The following is a 17355-nucleotide window of genomic DNA, read 5'->3' as shown; positions in this document are numbered from 1 at the left end:
CCAGCTCCTAAGAGGAATGTCTTGCTGTGCAGGATTGGGAGAGAACGCTGCAGGTGGGAGTGGGGGTGGGGTGGGGCACTTCAAGCCTCATGGACTCATTCTGCATGGGTATTCAGTCAAGAATCTTCATTCACTCTGCTTCACCCCAGGAAGACTCGGGGGAAGGCAGCAGAGGGACAATCGCATGGGTTAGTTCTAAGTTTAGAGTGGCCAGTCTGTCCAAGGGTCAGAGGCAAGATTACTCATCATTGTCACTGACAAAGAACCACAATAAATTTAAGTTTAAATTTGAATACCTAACTCACATGCTATACGGCCACAACTGACACTATCCGTCTATCTCTCTCCGTTATTTAGAAGCACAGAAATGTTCTGAATCATAATGGGACTTTTAAAAAATTACCACATTTGCTTCAAGGGACAATTATGCTATGGCTTATCTGTTAAGCAAGATCTCCAGTGGAGAATGGATGAATGAGGAGTGAATAAATGAATGAATGCCCACATGGGCTCATACACCAGTGAATCAGGCTCATGAAACAGTTCATTCATTATGGCTGGGTGTGACCACAGGTGGCACTTCCTGCTGTGATGTAGGCTGGCGCTAGGAAAGTTCTCAGTCAGATTCCCAGCACAGGACTCAGGGCAGGGCAGGACAGAGCAGGGCATAGGTGCAGAGGCACCTGTCTAACCCCTGACCAGAAGCATTCACAATGACCTTGGTAGCTTTCCATAGGACCAAGTTCATTCTATAGCCTGAGGGAAAAATACAAAAGGAACCATGGTAATGGAGGGTTGGTTTGTGAATTTTTATGTCATTAGGGATGTAATAAACACTCAGAGTGACTAGGTGACTCAGGAAAGAGATTGTCTAATGTCCGTGGTAGACATTTTCCTCTTCCCTATAATTCTGTATGGGCATTTCTATAATCTATTAAATGGAATCAAAGTGCTAAAACAATGTAGAAATTGAGTATAGCCAGGTTCAGTTAAAAGCAAACAAATACTGAAATATCAAACAACAGATCTAAAACTGTTCTCTTAGTTCTTTCTGTTTTCTTAATGTGAAGACCAAGTATGTAGGTAGTTATAGAAAACGTAGTAGTTATTTTTACAGGCAAATGCTGATTTTCTCTTGGCTATAGGAAGCCATTAAAGACAAGAATGATTAGGACAGAGAAAGTAGCATTGGTAAGTCTGCAGGTGGCCATTTTTTGTCAGCTTGGAAGAGTTTAATGAGCAATAATTGTTAAAAAATGTTAAGACTGGATTAAAACCTTTGAGAAGATGTTGCAGCAAAACCCAGTCTCCACAAGTGATTGTGTTGTTCATTCAATCCATCCAGTATCTGTTGGTCACTTGGTTGTCCGTCCATCCATGCACCATGCATCCATGCTTCCACCATTCATGCAACACTCGCTGAGCAGCGTTATGGGCTGAATTTGCCCCCACCTCCCCCTTAATGTGTTGGAGTCCTAACTCGGTCCCTCAGAATGTGATGTATTTGGAGAGGGTCTTTAAAGAGGTAATTAAGTGCAAATGAGATGATTAGGGTGGGCCTGAATCCAACCGGACTTGTATCCTGGTAGGAAGAGGAGATGTGGACAGATGAAGGCAGGAGAGAAGAGGGCCATCTGCAAGCCAAGGTCAGAGACCTCAGAAGAAACCAGCACTGCTGACACCCTCATCTTAGAAGTCCAGACTTGTCAGGCAATAACATTCCTATGCTTTAGGCCATCTAGTCTGTAGTAGTTGATTATGGTGGCCCTAGGAAATGAATGTGAGCAGTTTCAGTGTAGGAAGGAAGGAGGCATCACTTCTGTTTTTGAGGAGCTACAGCCTACTAGATACAGAACTCTGCTAATTATTGGGAGAACTATAAGATTAGAGTGCTGAATCAGATAGTTAGGTATGTGAGATCTTAAAATTCTGTAAAACCTACGCTCTTTCACTGATTTGAGTATAAGGACTAGGATTAGCATGCACCTCCATGCTAATTCTAACCATAAAACGTTTAGAGGGTGGGGTCAGATGGGAGTTAGTAAAATTTGTTTCAGCCATAGGACACCCTGAAGAGTTGTGGGTGGTAATGCTTTGTTTTTTTTTTTTTTTTTTTTTTTTTTTTAATTCATGAGGCATCATTTAGCTATAAAGCAGTCTTCAGAGCATGTTTGCTGCTCTAAACTCAACAGGAATCTCATTTTCACAATCAGATCCTCTTTTCATGGCCGATCCACGTTTTCCCAGCTCACATGGCTTCAGGTGAGCTCCAGAGGGAGCAATAGGGGCAGGGACAGCAGGGACAGCTGGCAGCCTGGCTCATTTGTATGTTGTTTGCACAATATCTACCTACAAGGCTGGCGCCACGGCTCATTAAGCTAATCCTCTGCCTGCGATGCCAGCACCCCAGGTTCTAGTCCTGGTTAGGGCACCAGATTCTATCCCGGTTGCTCCTCTTCCAGTCCATCTCTCTGCTGTGGCCCAGGGGAGCAGTGGAGGATGGCCCAGGTGCTTGGACCCTGCCCCTGCATAGGAGACCAGGAGGAAGCACCTGGCTCCTAGCTTCGGATCGGCGCAATGCACCATTCGTAGCAGCCATTTGGGGGGGGGGTGAACCGACAGAAGGAAGACCTTTCTCTCTGTCTCTCTCTCTCACTAACTCTGCCTGTCAAAAAAAAAAAAAAAAAAATATATATATATATATATATGATATCTACCTACAGGGAGCAACCAGCCCAGGCCACAACGCATGGCTTGAACTGAGGAGGAAGACTTGAAGCCAGGCCCTATGGCTGTTGGAGTTGAGCGTAGTCACACTTTTTTTTTTTTAATAGCATGAGCCAAACCACAGACATAGGATTTTGAAAGCTCTAGGGGCCTTTGGATATTGTCTACTGAAAGCCTTCATTCTATAGATTGGGAGCAAGAGACACAGGTTAAATGTTAAGTGAGGAGCCTAAGGTAAAAAAGCCAGTTAGCAGAAATAGGGTGAAGACCCCTGTCTCTTGTTCGCTCTACACGCTCTACAGCTGTCTTGTCTGCCACTATACGTTTGGGAAATTTGCATTCCAGAGCTAATTCCCTCTGTAGTTCAGGTGCATTGTTGCTGACTGGAGAGTGCTGTCTCTTCCTGGGTGTCCGTCTAAACAGCTGCACTTCCTATCAGTGTGAGATACACAGTCAAGTGAGTCTAGCCCTCTTTTCCTGCTCAAAAATAGAACTGTTTATTTTTAAATTTTAAAATGTCTATTTATATTTAGTTGAAAGGCAAAGAGAGAGAGAGAGAGAGAGAGAGTTTATATCTGTTATTCACTCCTCAAATGCCCAAAAACAGCTGGGGCTGAACTAAGCTGAAGCTGGGAGCTAGGAACTCAAACCAGGTCTCCTTCATGGGCAGGAGGGACCCTTCTAGTTGGGCCATCACCTGCTACCTCCTAGGGTGTGCATTAGTAGGAAGCTGGAACTCTCCAGACAGTGCATTCATAGGAAGCCAGGCCTCAAACCAGAGTCTGGTATGGGATGAAGGAGTGCCAAGTGACTTCTTGACTGCAATGCCAGACACCTGCCCCTAGAGCTGTTTATGAATTTAATGAATGTGGAAGAAATGGGAAGAAGACACGCGTATGTATTTGGTACCAGCAGTGTGGCAGGCCATTGCTGGCCTTTAACAACTTCTGTGTGGGAAAACTGAGGGTTGAAGGGATTACCTCTCCTCCCCCTGATCTCACAGTACCCATTGACAGCTTCAGGGTTTTTTCTATTGTAGGAACTGCACTTCTTCCAGAATGCTGCACTCCTTCCTTCAGTAAGTGTTATCCGTGTTGTGTTGTAAGATATTTCTTTTTCTTTCTTTCTTTTTTTTTTTTTTTTTTTTTTTTTTTTGACATGCAGAGTGGACAGTGAGAGAGAGAGACAGAGAGGAAGATCTTCCTTTGCCATTGGTTCACCCTCCAATGGCCGCCACGGCTGGTGCGCTGCGGCCGGCGCACCGCGCTGATCCGAAGCCAGGAGCCAGGTGCTTCTCCTGGTCTCCCATGGGGTCAGGGCCCAAGCACTTGGGCCATCCTCCACTGCCTTCCCGGACCACAGCAGAGAGCTGGCCTGGAAGAGGGGCAACCGGGACAGAATCCAGCGCCCCGACTGGGACTAGAACCTGGTGTGCCGGCACTGCAAGGCGGAGGATTAGCCTAGTGAGCCGCGGCGCCAGCCGTGTAAGATATTTCTAATTGTTAACATCTAACTTTTCCTGTGCAGTCACTTCTATTGCAGCACAAAGTCCCTCTCCAGGCTAAAGTAGAACACGGTCGCTGTTCATTCATTTTGAACCCGTTTGGGCCAGGAATTCACCCAGAATTCTGAACATTGGCCGTTGGAAGCAGCTCTCAGTAAACCTTATAGGAGGGGAGCCTCATGGTCTCACGGGTCCTCTTCTCTCACTTCTCAGGTCCGCCTTCCTTTACAGCTGAAATGTGGTTCCCTGCCATCCAGAAATAAAAAGTGTTTTGTGGTCAGCTATCTGTGTGCTTACATGCACTGCGTTTTGTCTTTTACTTCATGCACGGTTGAAACAGAAGGAGCACAGTGATACACAGAGCGCCAGTCTGGCTCACTTAGATTCTGTCTGTGGAGTTTCCTTTTCCATGGAGCTAATATTTACTGAGCGCTGATATCCCAGGCACCATATGGTGTCCTAGGCACCATTCTAAGCCCTCTCTATGAATGGTCTCCTTTAAGACTTGAGGTCACCTTATTTTGCACCTGTTTTACAGAGGTGTACACTGTTGCTCAGGGAGTTCACAGCTCAACCTGTTCATACTACCATCAAGAAGCAGAGCCTCGCTTCGAAGCCAGGCTGTGGGTGCAAACCCCCAGAAGCTTTCAAACCATCAGGCACGCTGCCTCCTCTTTGTTTCTTTGTGCATTTCTCTAGTTTGGAGGTTCTTCTCCACTTGCCTATTTATTTTCCATAATTCTTGCTCTCAGGACAGATAATTTCCAAGGTCCTTTCGAGTATTGAAATTCCATGACTGATTAAAGTTGTAATTTATGTAGTTTGATTAATTTGCTCTAATGCCCAAGTTCATTCATAATGTTAATTTCCTTACTGGAGGTTCCAACAGCTTTTTAATTTACTTACAGATCTCTGTCTGATGTTAAAGGAATCCTGCTGCTTTTTCTGGAATAACATTCAAAACCCCAATTTTAAAAAATGTAAGGTTTTAAAAAAACATATCTGAAAGGAGTGTACCATGCACACAGCCTACCAATTTTCCATATGGACCAAAATAGTCATTTTAAGCCCCTGTTCTCTTGGTCGATTCCCCCTGGTCTTACAGATGCAGTGCTAATTGCTTGCAGCTTTAGTGCCTTTACAACATGAGGTAACAATTGGAGTGCCGTAGGCTTGAGTGCTGCATTTGCTAGACATGCCAGACCCGGAACCGCTGTTGGCTCCTTGGGATGTGAATCCACGCAGAGGCTAGCTCATGTGCACTCAGGAGGGCTCCCAGAGAGCCTCCAGACTCAGGGTGCCAGCCAGTGATGCCTGCTTCCATAGCCAGGACACCCCCTAGTCAGGCTCAGCAGGACTGGGGGCAGCCCTCCTGCACCAGGACAGGCATCTGGGTCCTTCTAGTCCAGCTGTGCTTGTTGGACGACGGCTCCGGAAGTGACGCTTTTTCTCAGACCTACCAGTTGGGCTAGCTCCAGTCGTCTGAGCAGCTCTTTGCAGCTGAAGGCGGACTCCACTTGGGACACATCTAAAAAGCATGCATTGGAACTGGATTGAGAAAACAAGGAGACCAGAAAGGCTGGAGTTGGCAGGATTCTACAATCACATGTGTAATTAGGGAGCCATGGGGCATAACTTTGGACACTCTCTTGTCCTTACCTTGCTTTGCACCTGGTCTGGAGTTGTGGTCCTTGGAGTCAGGTGAGCCTGGCTTCCATCCAAACTCCGATCTTAATGGCTGCATGATAGTGAGGCTGTCACTTGACCTCCCTGAACCTTAGCTTTCTCATGTGTAATTGGGATGCTGCACCGCCTCCACAGGTCCGTCGAGAGGACAACACATGATGCAGCCGCTGAAGCTCCCTAGGCACCGGTGCTCAGCTGTGCAGCCACCACCCAGTGGCCAGCTACAGAAGCTCTTTGCACTGCCTACCCCAATGGGACAGCTCCTCCAGAGAAACATGGTTCATGCAAGCTAGTGTTGGAACAACACTTACCCTAATGTGCACCATGCAAGGCATGTGTGCTGTTTTTTTTTTTTTTTTAAGATTTATTTATTTATTTCAAATTCAGAGTTAGAGGAGAGGCAGAGAGAGAGAGGACTTCCACCCGCTGGTTCACTCCCCAATTGGCTGCAACAGCTGGAGCTGCACAGATCCAAAACCAGGAGCCAGGAGCCTCCTCCCAGTCTCCCACGTGGGTGCAAGGACCCAAGCACTTGGACCATCCTCCACTGTCATCCCAAGCCATAGCAGAAAGCTGGATCAGAGGTAGAGCAGCCAGGACTCGAACTGGCACCCGTATGGGATGCCAGCATTGCTGGAAGTGGCTTTACCTGCTACATCACAGCACTGGCCCTGCATGTGTGCTTGATGGAGGGGATATTAAATCTAATTTTTAAATCATATTTTATGGGGCTAGCGCTGTGCCATAGCAGGTAAAGATGCCGCCTGCAGTGCCAGCATCCCATATGGGTGCTGGTTCAAGTCCCGGCGGCTCCACTTCCAATCCAGCTCTCTGCTATGGCCTGGGAAAGCAGTAAAGAATGGCTCAAGTCCTTGGGACCCTGCACCCACATGGGAGACCGGGAAGAGGCTCCTGGCTTATGTTTTGGGTCGGCACAGCTCTGGCCATTGCAGCCATCTGGGGGGTGAATCGGGATGAAGGACCTCTCTCTCTCTCTCTCTGCCCCTCCTTCTCTCTCTGTGTAACTCTGACTTTCAAATAAATAAATAAATAAATCTTTTAAAAAAGCATATGTATGTACAGTACATCATTATCTATAGTCATCCTACTTTGCAATAGAATGACTGAACTTCTAACTCCTATCTAACTGTAACTCACACCGCTGACCAGCCTTTCCCCACCCCTCCCTCCTTTCCACTCCCTGCAGCAGCTGATAACCATCATTCTGCTCACAACTTCTTTGAGATCAACAATTTTAGATTTCACAGTTTCTGAATGATTTTTACGTAGTTTATTTTATTTTATTATTGTGTTTCCAGAGATTGAGTGACCCCTGCTCCTAGCCCCCACTCCCTGGAAGAACAATAGCAGCAAGCAAACAGGACTTGCCTTCCAGAGACTACACAGTGCCTGCGGTCCGTTTCTCCCATGCACCTGCTCCTGTGGCTGCAGCATGAGCTAGAACGCTGGGGTTGGAGAGTCGCAACAGGTCTGTGTCAGAAGTGGAGAGACAGCAAGGGGTGTCTTCCAGGGAACTGCTTGGGGACACCTGGCAGTGAGAGGTCCTCCTGTGCACATGGAAATCAAGTTCCCAGGTAAGTGCCTGTAAGGCATTAGAACTGCCCAGCACGTGGTAAGCCAGCGATGTTGCATAGCCTGAAGCACGTTAGTTATTACCGCTACTGCTATTATCACAGGCGTGTTCCAAGACTCTGTGATGTGGTTCCGGTTGTCATTCCTGAATAATCTCCCATCTTTCATTATGCAGGGTGGTTTCTGGAATGAGCCAATGAAGGAGAGATTTGACCACCTCAGGACTGATTCCCCCAGACTCTGCATATGCCTTATTTTCCCTAAATTGCCACGATTAGCTGGCTCCAGCGGGGTCTCTAATTTACCTGATCGTTGCTGCCTCGTGGGCACCGCCGGAGGGAGGAGCACGTTGTGGCGCCGTGGCCTGACTCAGGCGAGGCGCGGCCAGACTGTGCCGGCCCACACTTTTGCCTCAGCACTCCACTTGTAAGAATGCATATTGTGGTGGCAGTCTAGAGCCAGAGGGACATTTTGGACAAAGTAAGCCCCTGGTCGACAGACCCAGGTCTGGATAATTTAAAGCTCGGGTGAACTGGGGCAGAAAGAGCCCAGAATATGCAGGTCTGAATCTTGGCTGGGGACACATGGAAGGCTAAAGGCGCCAGACGGCTGGCCTCTCTCCAGGTGTTTACCACCGTGGTGCTGAGGGCTGGCCAGCCAAGGGGCTCCCTACCCCGCCCCCTCCCCACGTCTCATATTTTCCATCTGCAGGGAGGGTGCTGAGACCTGCGAGGCAGGAAGCAGACCCTACTGTACCAGCTGAAGACACTGGGTTTTACAGCAGATGATCTCTCTGCCCATGTCAGGGCTGGCCTTGGACTTTGAGTCCCAGCCTCACCCAAGTCTGCCTGGGTGTGGCCTTTGTTCCTGGAATCCTTGCTCCTCAGGAGTGAAGACAGCCTGAGGCTCCCGGTTGTGTCTTCAGGAAATAGAAAAGCATCCGGCAGCCAAGAACTCGGGTTTCCTCCCTGCCCCCACCCCTTTCTCTTGCAGTGCCCAGGCTGCCTGGCCTGCTTGGATGTCACAGACCTAGCTGTGGGCCTCCTGCAGGACCCCTGATGCGTGCAGCTGGTGGTCCCTTAGGCTGCACATGTCTGAGTGCACCTCCCAGAGGGAGAGCATGTGCTGGGGCCCCCACTGCCAACACCACTGATGCACCTGCTTTGCAGGCAGTGACAGTTGTTCAGGCTGGCTTGCTCTCCCGTCTTCCTGCAGCCTGCTGTCACATGGCATGCTGAGCCCAGAGTCCAGTCAAGCCTCTGGTGCTGTTGCAATCTCACAATACTGCAGGGGCTAGATGAGAAGTTTCTCCCATTCCTTCCCCTCCCCGACACCTCTGCATCCGACTAGAGAAGTTCCTTCCTCAGGTGAAAGGACAGCATCTTGTAACTGTCATTGCTTCCCTTCCTGCTGCCAGCAGCCAAGTCGGCTGGAGGACAGAGGGGCGTGGAGGCCAGGAGGGCGGCGAGGGGCATGCGCAGGCACCCATGGGGTGGGCCCAGGAGGCTGGCACACTCGGGAACACCGCCAGGCTCTGGTTTCCCTCCCATGTGCCCGAACCTGCCTGGACGGGCTGCTCTACTCGTCCCCCAGCCTGACCCTGCACAGCGGCTCAGGGGCCACACTTAGGGTCTGTTGAGGGGTTCTCTTGGATCTGTCCAGGGGGCACACTGAAGAGGCTTTTCATGTAGGGATCTCACACCCATAGGCAGCTTCAGATTTGGGTTTTTAAGTGTTTATTTCCAGGATCTGGCGTTGTGGTGTAGTGGGTTAAGCTGCCACTTACGATGCAGGCATACCATCCTGGAGTGCGGTTCAAGTCCTGGCTGCTCCGACTCCCATCCAGCTTGCTGCTAATGCTCTTGGGAAGGCAGTGGAGGATGGTGCCCGTATTTGGGCCCCTGTCACCATGTGGGAGACCTGGGTGGAGTTCCTAGTTCCTGACTTTGGCCTAGCCAAGTCCTGACTGTTGTGCCCACTTGGAGAGTGAACCAGCAGATGAGGATCTGTGTGCATGTGTGTGTGTGTGTGTGTGTGTATCTCCCTCCCTCTCTCTGACACTCAGAGATGTTCATCAGCTTTAAACTTACGTCTGCCTTTAGTACATGGCCCACAAATTTTTAAAATTAATTCTGTGATTATTTGCAAATTGAATGCTTACACTGTTTTGTATACATTTTTGAAAACTTTTTGTTTCATTTATTTTTAAGAGAGAGATCTTTCATCGGTTGATTCATTCCCCAAATGCCTGCAACAGCCAGAACTAGACCTGGTTGAAGCCAGGAAGCTAAAACTCAGTTTGGATCACTTGCATGAGTGGCTAGGACCCGAGCACTTGGGTCATCACCTGGGGCTTCCCAGGGGCATTAGCAGGAAGCTGAGATCAGAAGCAGAACCAGGACTTGAACCCAGAGACTCCAGTATGGAACGTGGGCAACATCCTAACTGCTGCTCCAATGCCTGCCCCTGATTTTATGTTTTGAAAGCCTTAATTTGCCCAATGGAAACTTCTGAAGTCCACTACAGTGTTTGCAGCCCTGTTTGAACGTTTACTTATTGTAGCATACCTGAAACCTCAGAGAAAGGAAGTGCACCGGCTCCCCTTGACCTCGGAGCTGCCAGTTGGCCACACCCTTCTCAGGGGACTGTGGGAAACAGCTGTTCTCTTCCCACACTGTCACTCTCCAACCTCAGAAAATCTAAGGCTCCATTCCCTGTTGCTGTCCAGTTGCTGGGCCCTGTCCCTTTATCCAGAGCGGGTTTTTCTCCTCCCCCCGGGCGGGCTCCCTCCTGACTGGCTTAAAGCTCCGGTCTGGCCAGCATGGGGGAGATGGTTGCTAATAGTCTTGAGTCCTTTCCCTGAGAGTGGGCTCAGCCTTGGAGTCCTTCCTGCGTTCTTCTCCCCTGGGTACGTCAAGAGCTCAGAAGCTGTAGTGCCCGGATCTGCAGGGCATGTCCCTTCACGCCCGTGTTTCTGAAGTCAGAATCTTGCGAGGTTTTCTTAGCCACTCCCTCCTCTTTCCTGATTTAACCGCAGAGATGAGCAGGGCCCTGGTTTTTGCTGGAGAGAAATTGGTGTCTGAAATGAATTGAGGAAGATAGCAAAGCCACAGAAGCCACATGGAATTGCTTTTTGAAAGCTGAAAACAGAAACAAAACTGATATTTCTAGCGCCCAGCCCAGCCAAAGGAGCCCAGAGCCCTGTGTGGTTTCTTCTAGCCCCTGGTCGACAGTTACTGTGCCCTCAGCAGGAAGCTGCCCTCTGTCCTCTTAAACTCGTGAACCGCACAAGCATTGAATGGCTGTGTGTGCGAGTATACGGGTGAGGCAGTCGACTGCAATGATTGGGACCACATGCTCTGGAATCAGCCAGGCCTGAGTGCCGATCCTGACTTTCGCTGTAGGATCGTTAGCCAGTTGTTTAATTTCTAAGCTGTGTTTTCTTCATTTGTGAAGTGAAGATAATAACAGCTCTATCATGGAACTGTTGGGAGGACAAAGCGCAGTGATACGGCCCTTCCTTTAGCTCAGTGCTTGGCTCCCGAGCCCTCAGTGACTGGTAGCTAGGCGAGGTGAGGTGAGTGAGCAGAGTGCCTTGGGTGCAGAGATGGAGGAGGTACCCGCTCTTAGGGTTGTGCAGATTGCACTGTGCAGTTGTGGTCTTACACTCTAGTGAGTTCCCAGGGAATTCCAAGCTACATAAGGCCTGGGCCTTTCTCTCAGGGAACACGGGGTCCATGGCGGGGAAGGGAGAAGACTCACACATGAAATGAATCAAAGATGGGCCCCACGTGAGGATTGTCCTGAGGGAGGAAGGAGATTTGCACCTGAGGGACTCAGAGATGATGTCCTGGAAGAATAGATGAGATCTCTGGACATAGATGGGAGGTTATGGAGGGAGTGGCTTGCTCAGCGCCTCTGAAGTGAGAAACGATGCTCAGGGACTATTGAATTGGTACCCTGGCCACAGAGACAGCTAACAGATACGGTAGGAGTTTGCATCCCAGTTATACAGGACTTTAAATATCAGGATAAGGAGTTTGGATGATATATGGTGTTAAAAAAAAAAAAAAAGGTAGAAAGTCATAGCGTCCCCTGAAGGAGTCACAGAGTGACAACAGAAATGGTGAATACCTTTTCCATCTGAGCCCGAGAGGCCCTCGAGAAGCAGGATTTGTTGCTGCTGGCCTGTCAAAATTTAATGCAAGTCTTTATGCCTTGAGACACAAGCAGCTTGTCCATCACGCCATCCATTACCACACCTTCGCTATCCCACCCCCCAGAGAGATTCCACTTGCCAGTGTGGTGTACAGCTGTTCAGACTTCCCCATCCACAGAGGATATGGAGAGTCAAGAAAATGTAACCACAATGGAATCTTGCTGGACTTACTATATTCTGCCATTTATTTTTTAAAGTGTGATAAAATATATAGAACATAAAATTCACCATTTTAGCCATTTCTAGTTGTTCAGTTCACAGCATTAAGTACATTTACATTGTCCTGCAACCATTGCCACCATCCATCTTCATAACTTTCTTTATCTCCCCAAACTGAAACCCTGCACCTAGAAAAACACTCACCTGTCATTCCTCCCTCCTCTGAGCCCTTCAGGATCACCCTTCCACTTTGTGCCTCTATGAATTTGACTACCCTAGGTATCTCATTCAAACAGAATCAGAAAGTATTTGTTTGCAACTGGTTTACTTCATTTGCCATAATATCTTCGAGGTTCATCCATGTTGTAGGATATGTCAGAATTCTCTTCCCTTTCAAGGTTGAATAACATGCTATTATCTGCATATACCACATTTTGTTTAGCCATTTATCCATCAATAGGCACCTAGGTTGCTTCTGAGTTTTGGCCTATTGTCTACTATTTACTGTTATTATTTTTTTTTTTTAGTTTATTTATTTAAAAGAAAGAGAAGAAGACAGATGTCTCCCATCTGCCAATTCACTCCCCAAATGCCTGCAACAGCCAGAGCTGGATCTGGTCAAAGGCAGGAGCCAGGAACTCCATCCATAGGTAGCAGGGACACAAGTTCTTGGGTCATCATCTGCCGCCTCAGGGTGCACATTAACAGGAAGACAGATCAGAAGCAGGTATTCCAATATGGGATGTGGGTATCCCTAGCGGTGGCTCAACCAGCTACACCACAACACCAACCCCTGCTATTTACTTTAACATAATGTATCATGAACATCTTTTCATGTGAGTTCCTATAGAGCCACTCCATTCTTCTTATTGGCTACCTAACATTTCATTGTATGGAAATAAACATCTAGACTCACACAACCAGCTAGTGGTATAACAGGTAGTTGAACCAAATTCTTTCAGGTTCCAAAAGCTGATGGCTTTTCCCTGCTCCAGAAGATACAGGACAGGGGAGTGGGGGTGGGGGTGGGGGTGGGGGTGGGGGGAATGTACATTTGAGCCACTACATGACTGGCAAGGTGCCACACAAGCATAAAGCAGTGTGGTGACATTTGATTAGGGTCTGGGATGATTCTGATAAATGGAGTGGTGAGATTGGTTGAGTCCAGCTCCAGCTCTGATTCAGGAGTCCCACCTTGTTCCTTCCCACAACACAATTGTCGCCAGCTCTTGGTTGACACTGACCTGGCCACCTTGCACGGTAGCTCGGGACTGGTCCCAAAGAGTGGTATCGGAACGCCGCAAGGAGGCTGAGAGTTCATCTTGCCCAATCTTTTGTCTGAGGAGAGGAGGAGACAAGCCTGAGAGATGAGCCCTGGGCCTCCCTGTGAGTTTCCTCCTCTGCCCGCACCAGGAGGGTGTGGCTGCTAGCTCCAAACTGCGACGGAGAGGCACCACGCTGTTTCCATCCCAGCTTGATTGGCTCCCACACACTCTATCGATGCTGGAAACTCGTGTCCCCAAAGAGCAGTGTTTTTATTGTTTATTTCCCCTGTACACATGTATTCCTCCAGCAGCCTGCCTGGTTTTATTAGAAGATATTTATGTTTTCTGATCACTTCCACATCTTTCTGTCTCTTCCAGGAATGGAAAATCAATCTGAGTGTCATTAAGAGAGTATTCCCTGAAGAATATTGCTGGCGACAGCAGATTTGTCACCCAACTCGACTTTCTTTGACTGAGCGCTTGGAATTTGTTCCACAGGGGAGGAGATCCAGTGTGAGCTCACTGTCTGAACCCAGGCCTTTGACCAGCTTGCCAACTTTTCATTCCATTGTCTCTCTGTCTTTGGCTGATCTCATCACTACACTGATTAATTAGTTTCAAACCCCTTCATATTGACCTAATGAAACTGGCTTGTTTAATTTGTGCCGGGAAATTTCTGAGAATGTTCCATTTAGACTCTGATAAGGGGATTTTTTTAATGTCCTGTCAGAGACACCCCTCGGGAGAAGGGAGAGGAGGCCGTCCTTCCTGCAGGCTCCTGAATAACACAATGCCCACGCCCATGACTGCAGGATTCTTCCGGCTGCCAGGCCTCAGTGTTTTTTGTTTGTTTGTTTGTTTTTGACAGGCAGAGTGGATAGTGAGAGAGAGAGACAGAGAGAAAGGTCTTCCTTTTTGCCGTTGGATCACCCTCCAATGGCCACCACAGCCGGCGCGCTGCGGCCGGCGCACCGCGCTGATCCGAAGCCAGGAGCCAGGTACTTATCCTGGTCTCCCATGGGGTGCAGGGCCCAAGCACTTGGGCCATCCTCCACTGCCTTCCCGGGCCACAGCAGAGAGCTGGCCTGGAAGTGGGGCAACCGGGACAGAATCCGGCACCCCGACTGGGACTAGAACTCGGTGTGCTGGCACCGCTAGGTGGAGGATTAGCCTAGTGAGCCGCGGCGCCAGCCAGTGCTTTTTACAACAAGCAGATCTGCCTGTTAAATGGACATTTCTTCACCTTCCCTCACAGAAGCACATGAGACCGCTGTCTTGCACCTCTGGGGGCTGTCTGCACTGGTTCTGAGCCTCAAACCCTGGCCTGGTGGGGTAGAGCCTGGCCACAGCCATAGCTACTTTACCAGGTCAGGTCCTCGCTGCTGGATCAGAAACACCTGCCTGTTTCCAGGACCTGCCTGTTTTGAGACCCCAGGAGAGGGTCTCAAAGTTGAATGTTTCTCTCCTGTCACAAAGAGAAACAGAGGAGGGTAATGGTCTAAGTGGCCTTAGATGGGAGAAGGGGATTCAGCGAGGAGCTGCCTTCTGGGGCGGGCTGCTCACTGACTGGAATGAACATTCTAATAGCTACTTTCCCAATCAGCCACCCCCTTGATGAGCTTGTTTATGTAACAGGATCAGACCACTGTCTCCAGCTAATCTCTACGCGCATATCTCCCTCAAGATAGCTTTCATACACGTGTGTAAACATGCTCTTAGAATCTTCTTAAAATTCCCTCAAAGCCCCAGCAACCACCTTCTCCCAGCTGGAGCTGTCCAGGCAGTGGCCCTAGCACCCCCGCCCTGGTATGCAGCTTCTGGCTCGTCTCAGTCGGGCAAGGCAAGAACCGCAGCCATAAAGGAGCTCCCTGTGCACTGGGCACAGCCCGGGGAGCTGCAGCACTTGGCTGCTTCATTTGTCTTCATTAACGTGGCTTATCCCGAGGCCTTTGTCACATATTATGATTATGTGAGCTCCGATCCCCCCCGGATGTGCAAACACGGAGCGCTAGAAAGGCATGAGCAGGCAGCACCTGGAGAGAAGCATGTCTGTGGCTGGGGGCATGGCTCACACCATCAGTCCCTGAGGGATGGGCCGCACTGGGCTACCTGCACCATTAGCCTCAGGAGCTGAGCCTTGGGGTGATACGGGGTAGGAAGGTTGCTCCCTTGATTCCTGGCCCCAGAGCTCGCCTCTCTGTCCCCAGCCACCTCACAGACCATGTCTTCCTCCATCCTGCCTCCCCTCTTAGGGGAGTGCCTCACTCACTAGGCCCATCACCTTCATGTCATTTCTCTTGATCTCTGCCTCCATCCTCATCCCGGGGCTGGTCTTCATCTAAGGCCACCTTCATCTCGTAGCTGGATCCCTGCCATAGCCTCTTGCTTACACTCCCTACCCCCTGTCCGGTTGCCCTCCATTCTACACCTGCTGATGTCGTCCTCTCTCTAAAATGCCCATCAAGTTCCTTTCCCAGGGAAATGGTGAAACTGCTTAGGATGATCTGCAAGGCTCTTCAGCACTGGTCTGCACAGCCCTCCCCAGCTGCAGGCCCCTCATTAGCCTTATGTGTCCACTGCCACCCCCACATTTCTCCCTCTTTGGAAGTTACACTCCATCACAGTGTTCCAAAACACTTCCACCTTGGGCCTAATGGCATAGGACTGTTAGATTAAGCAGTTGCTAAGATTTAAATTCTGGGGCCTGTGCTGTGGCACAGCAGACTAAGCCTCCGCCTGCAGTGGCACCAGCATCCCATGTGGAGGCCAGTTCGTGTCCCAGATGCTCCTCTTCTGATCCAGCTCTCTGCCAATGGCCTGGGAAAGCAGTGGAGGATGGCCCAACTGCTTGGGCCCCTGCACCCGCATGGGAGACCAGGAGGAAGCTCCTGGCTCCTGGCTTTGGAGTGGCTCAGCTCTGGCCATTGCAGCCATCTGGGGAGTGAACCAGTGGATAGAAGACCTCTCTCTCTGTCTCTCCCTTTCTCTGTCTGTAACTCTACCTCCCAAATAAATAAATAAAATCTTTTTAAAAAATAAAAACGCTCACTGCTCCACTTTTTCTCAGATTAAGACAAGAAACATGGGAAGCTGAACCAAGTAAAATGTCTCAGTCACAGCTGTATAAGGTAGCATCCTCCAGGGACTAACACTTCTATTTTGAGCCATACTCAGGCCATTTCAGGTATGAGAAAAAGAACAGACAAGTCATCAGAGGACAGAAAGGGCATATGTGGGAACCCAGAGACAACCGGCTTTAGGGAGGACCCAGCTAGTGTCTCTGTCCCCCTCTCTCCCCTCTCCCTCTACCTCCCCCTCCCTAGCTGTGCCTCTTTCCATTCTCCTATCAAGTTTCCTCTGCTTACTCGTCCTATACACAACTCAAGATGGCTGCCACATGTCAGGGTCTACATGAACTTCCAAAGTGGAACCCACCACCCATTGCAATGTGCTATTGTCTGAGAACATGGTGCTTCCAGGTCATCTCCCTGAGCCCAGCTGCACCAATCCTGGTGCCTTGGATTGGTTGTCCTGGGCTCAGAACTCTCCCACCTTCTTCCCCCCAGCCTTGACCCAAGATGGGGGTTAGAGGAGTACCCCCTCTCAGGGGCAGAAGGAGCAGGCGGTGTGTCACTGGGAGGCTGTATTAGTTTGCTAGGACTGCTGTAATGAAGCCTCACATGCTGGGTGGCCTCAACCACAGAAATGTATTCTGTCGCTTCTGGAAGCAGAAATCTGAACTCTGGGGGCTGGCAGGATGGTTTATCCTATGAGGGAGGATTTGTCTAAGCTTTTGGTAGCTCCAGGCATTCCTTGGTTTGTAGATACCATTCTCTCCATGTCTGTAAGTTTGTGTCTGTCTCAGTCTTCCCTTTTTACAAGGATACCATTCATTTTGGTTTAGAGCCCACACTAATGACCACACCTTAATTTGATCATCTGCTAAGGCTCTATTTCCAAGCAAGGTCACATGCACTGGTACTGCAAGTTCAACATCCTTTGGAGAGAGACCTTAGGTTCAAACTGAGGCTCCCACTACAGACAGAAGGAACCCCACAACCTCCAGGTAAACACAGGCCCCAGGCATGTAGCCTTTCTGTGTTGTAAGATTTTCAGGGAAAGATCATTTATACCAAGGATAGGTCCATAGCTCTGACAGCTGTTACTGTGGTCAATGATAACTGCAGTCATAATAACAATAC

The 17355-nt window shown here is 49.3% G+C and overlaps 1 long non-coding RNA gene across 3 annotated transcripts in view; it reads left to right on the top strand.

The window, feature by feature from the left end:
- Positions 1 to 16195, top strand: part of LOC127483812 (uncharacterized) — a 48067-nt gene extending 31872 nt beyond the window's left edge. The window contains exons 1-4 of one of the 3 annotated variants that reach the window (XR_016217903.1): positions 3765 to 3805; positions 7237 to 7512; positions 12416 to 12615; positions 13532 to 16195. This is a non-coding gene — a long non-coding RNA (uncharacterized LOC127483812). Of the gene's footprint in view, positions 1 to 3764; positions 3806 to 7236; positions 7513 to 12415; positions 12616 to 13531 lie in introns of those variants that run through there. The other 2 variants (XR_016217901.1, XR_016217902.1) reach the window with 2 other exon arrangements.
- The last annotated feature ends 1160 nt before the right edge of the window (positions 16196 to 17355 follow it).

Source organism: Oryctolagus cuniculus, chromosome 12, assembly GCF_051225735.1.
Source record: "Oryctolagus cuniculus isolate XC-2025 breed Fujian yellow rabbit chromosome 12, ASM5122573v1, whole genome shotgun sequence".
NCBI classification, from domain to species: domain Eukaryota; kingdom Metazoa; phylum Chordata; class Mammalia; order Lagomorpha; family Leporidae; genus Oryctolagus; species Oryctolagus cuniculus.
Note: the sequence above shows the minus strand (reverse complement) of the source record. Positions and strands in the feature narration are given on the sequence as shown.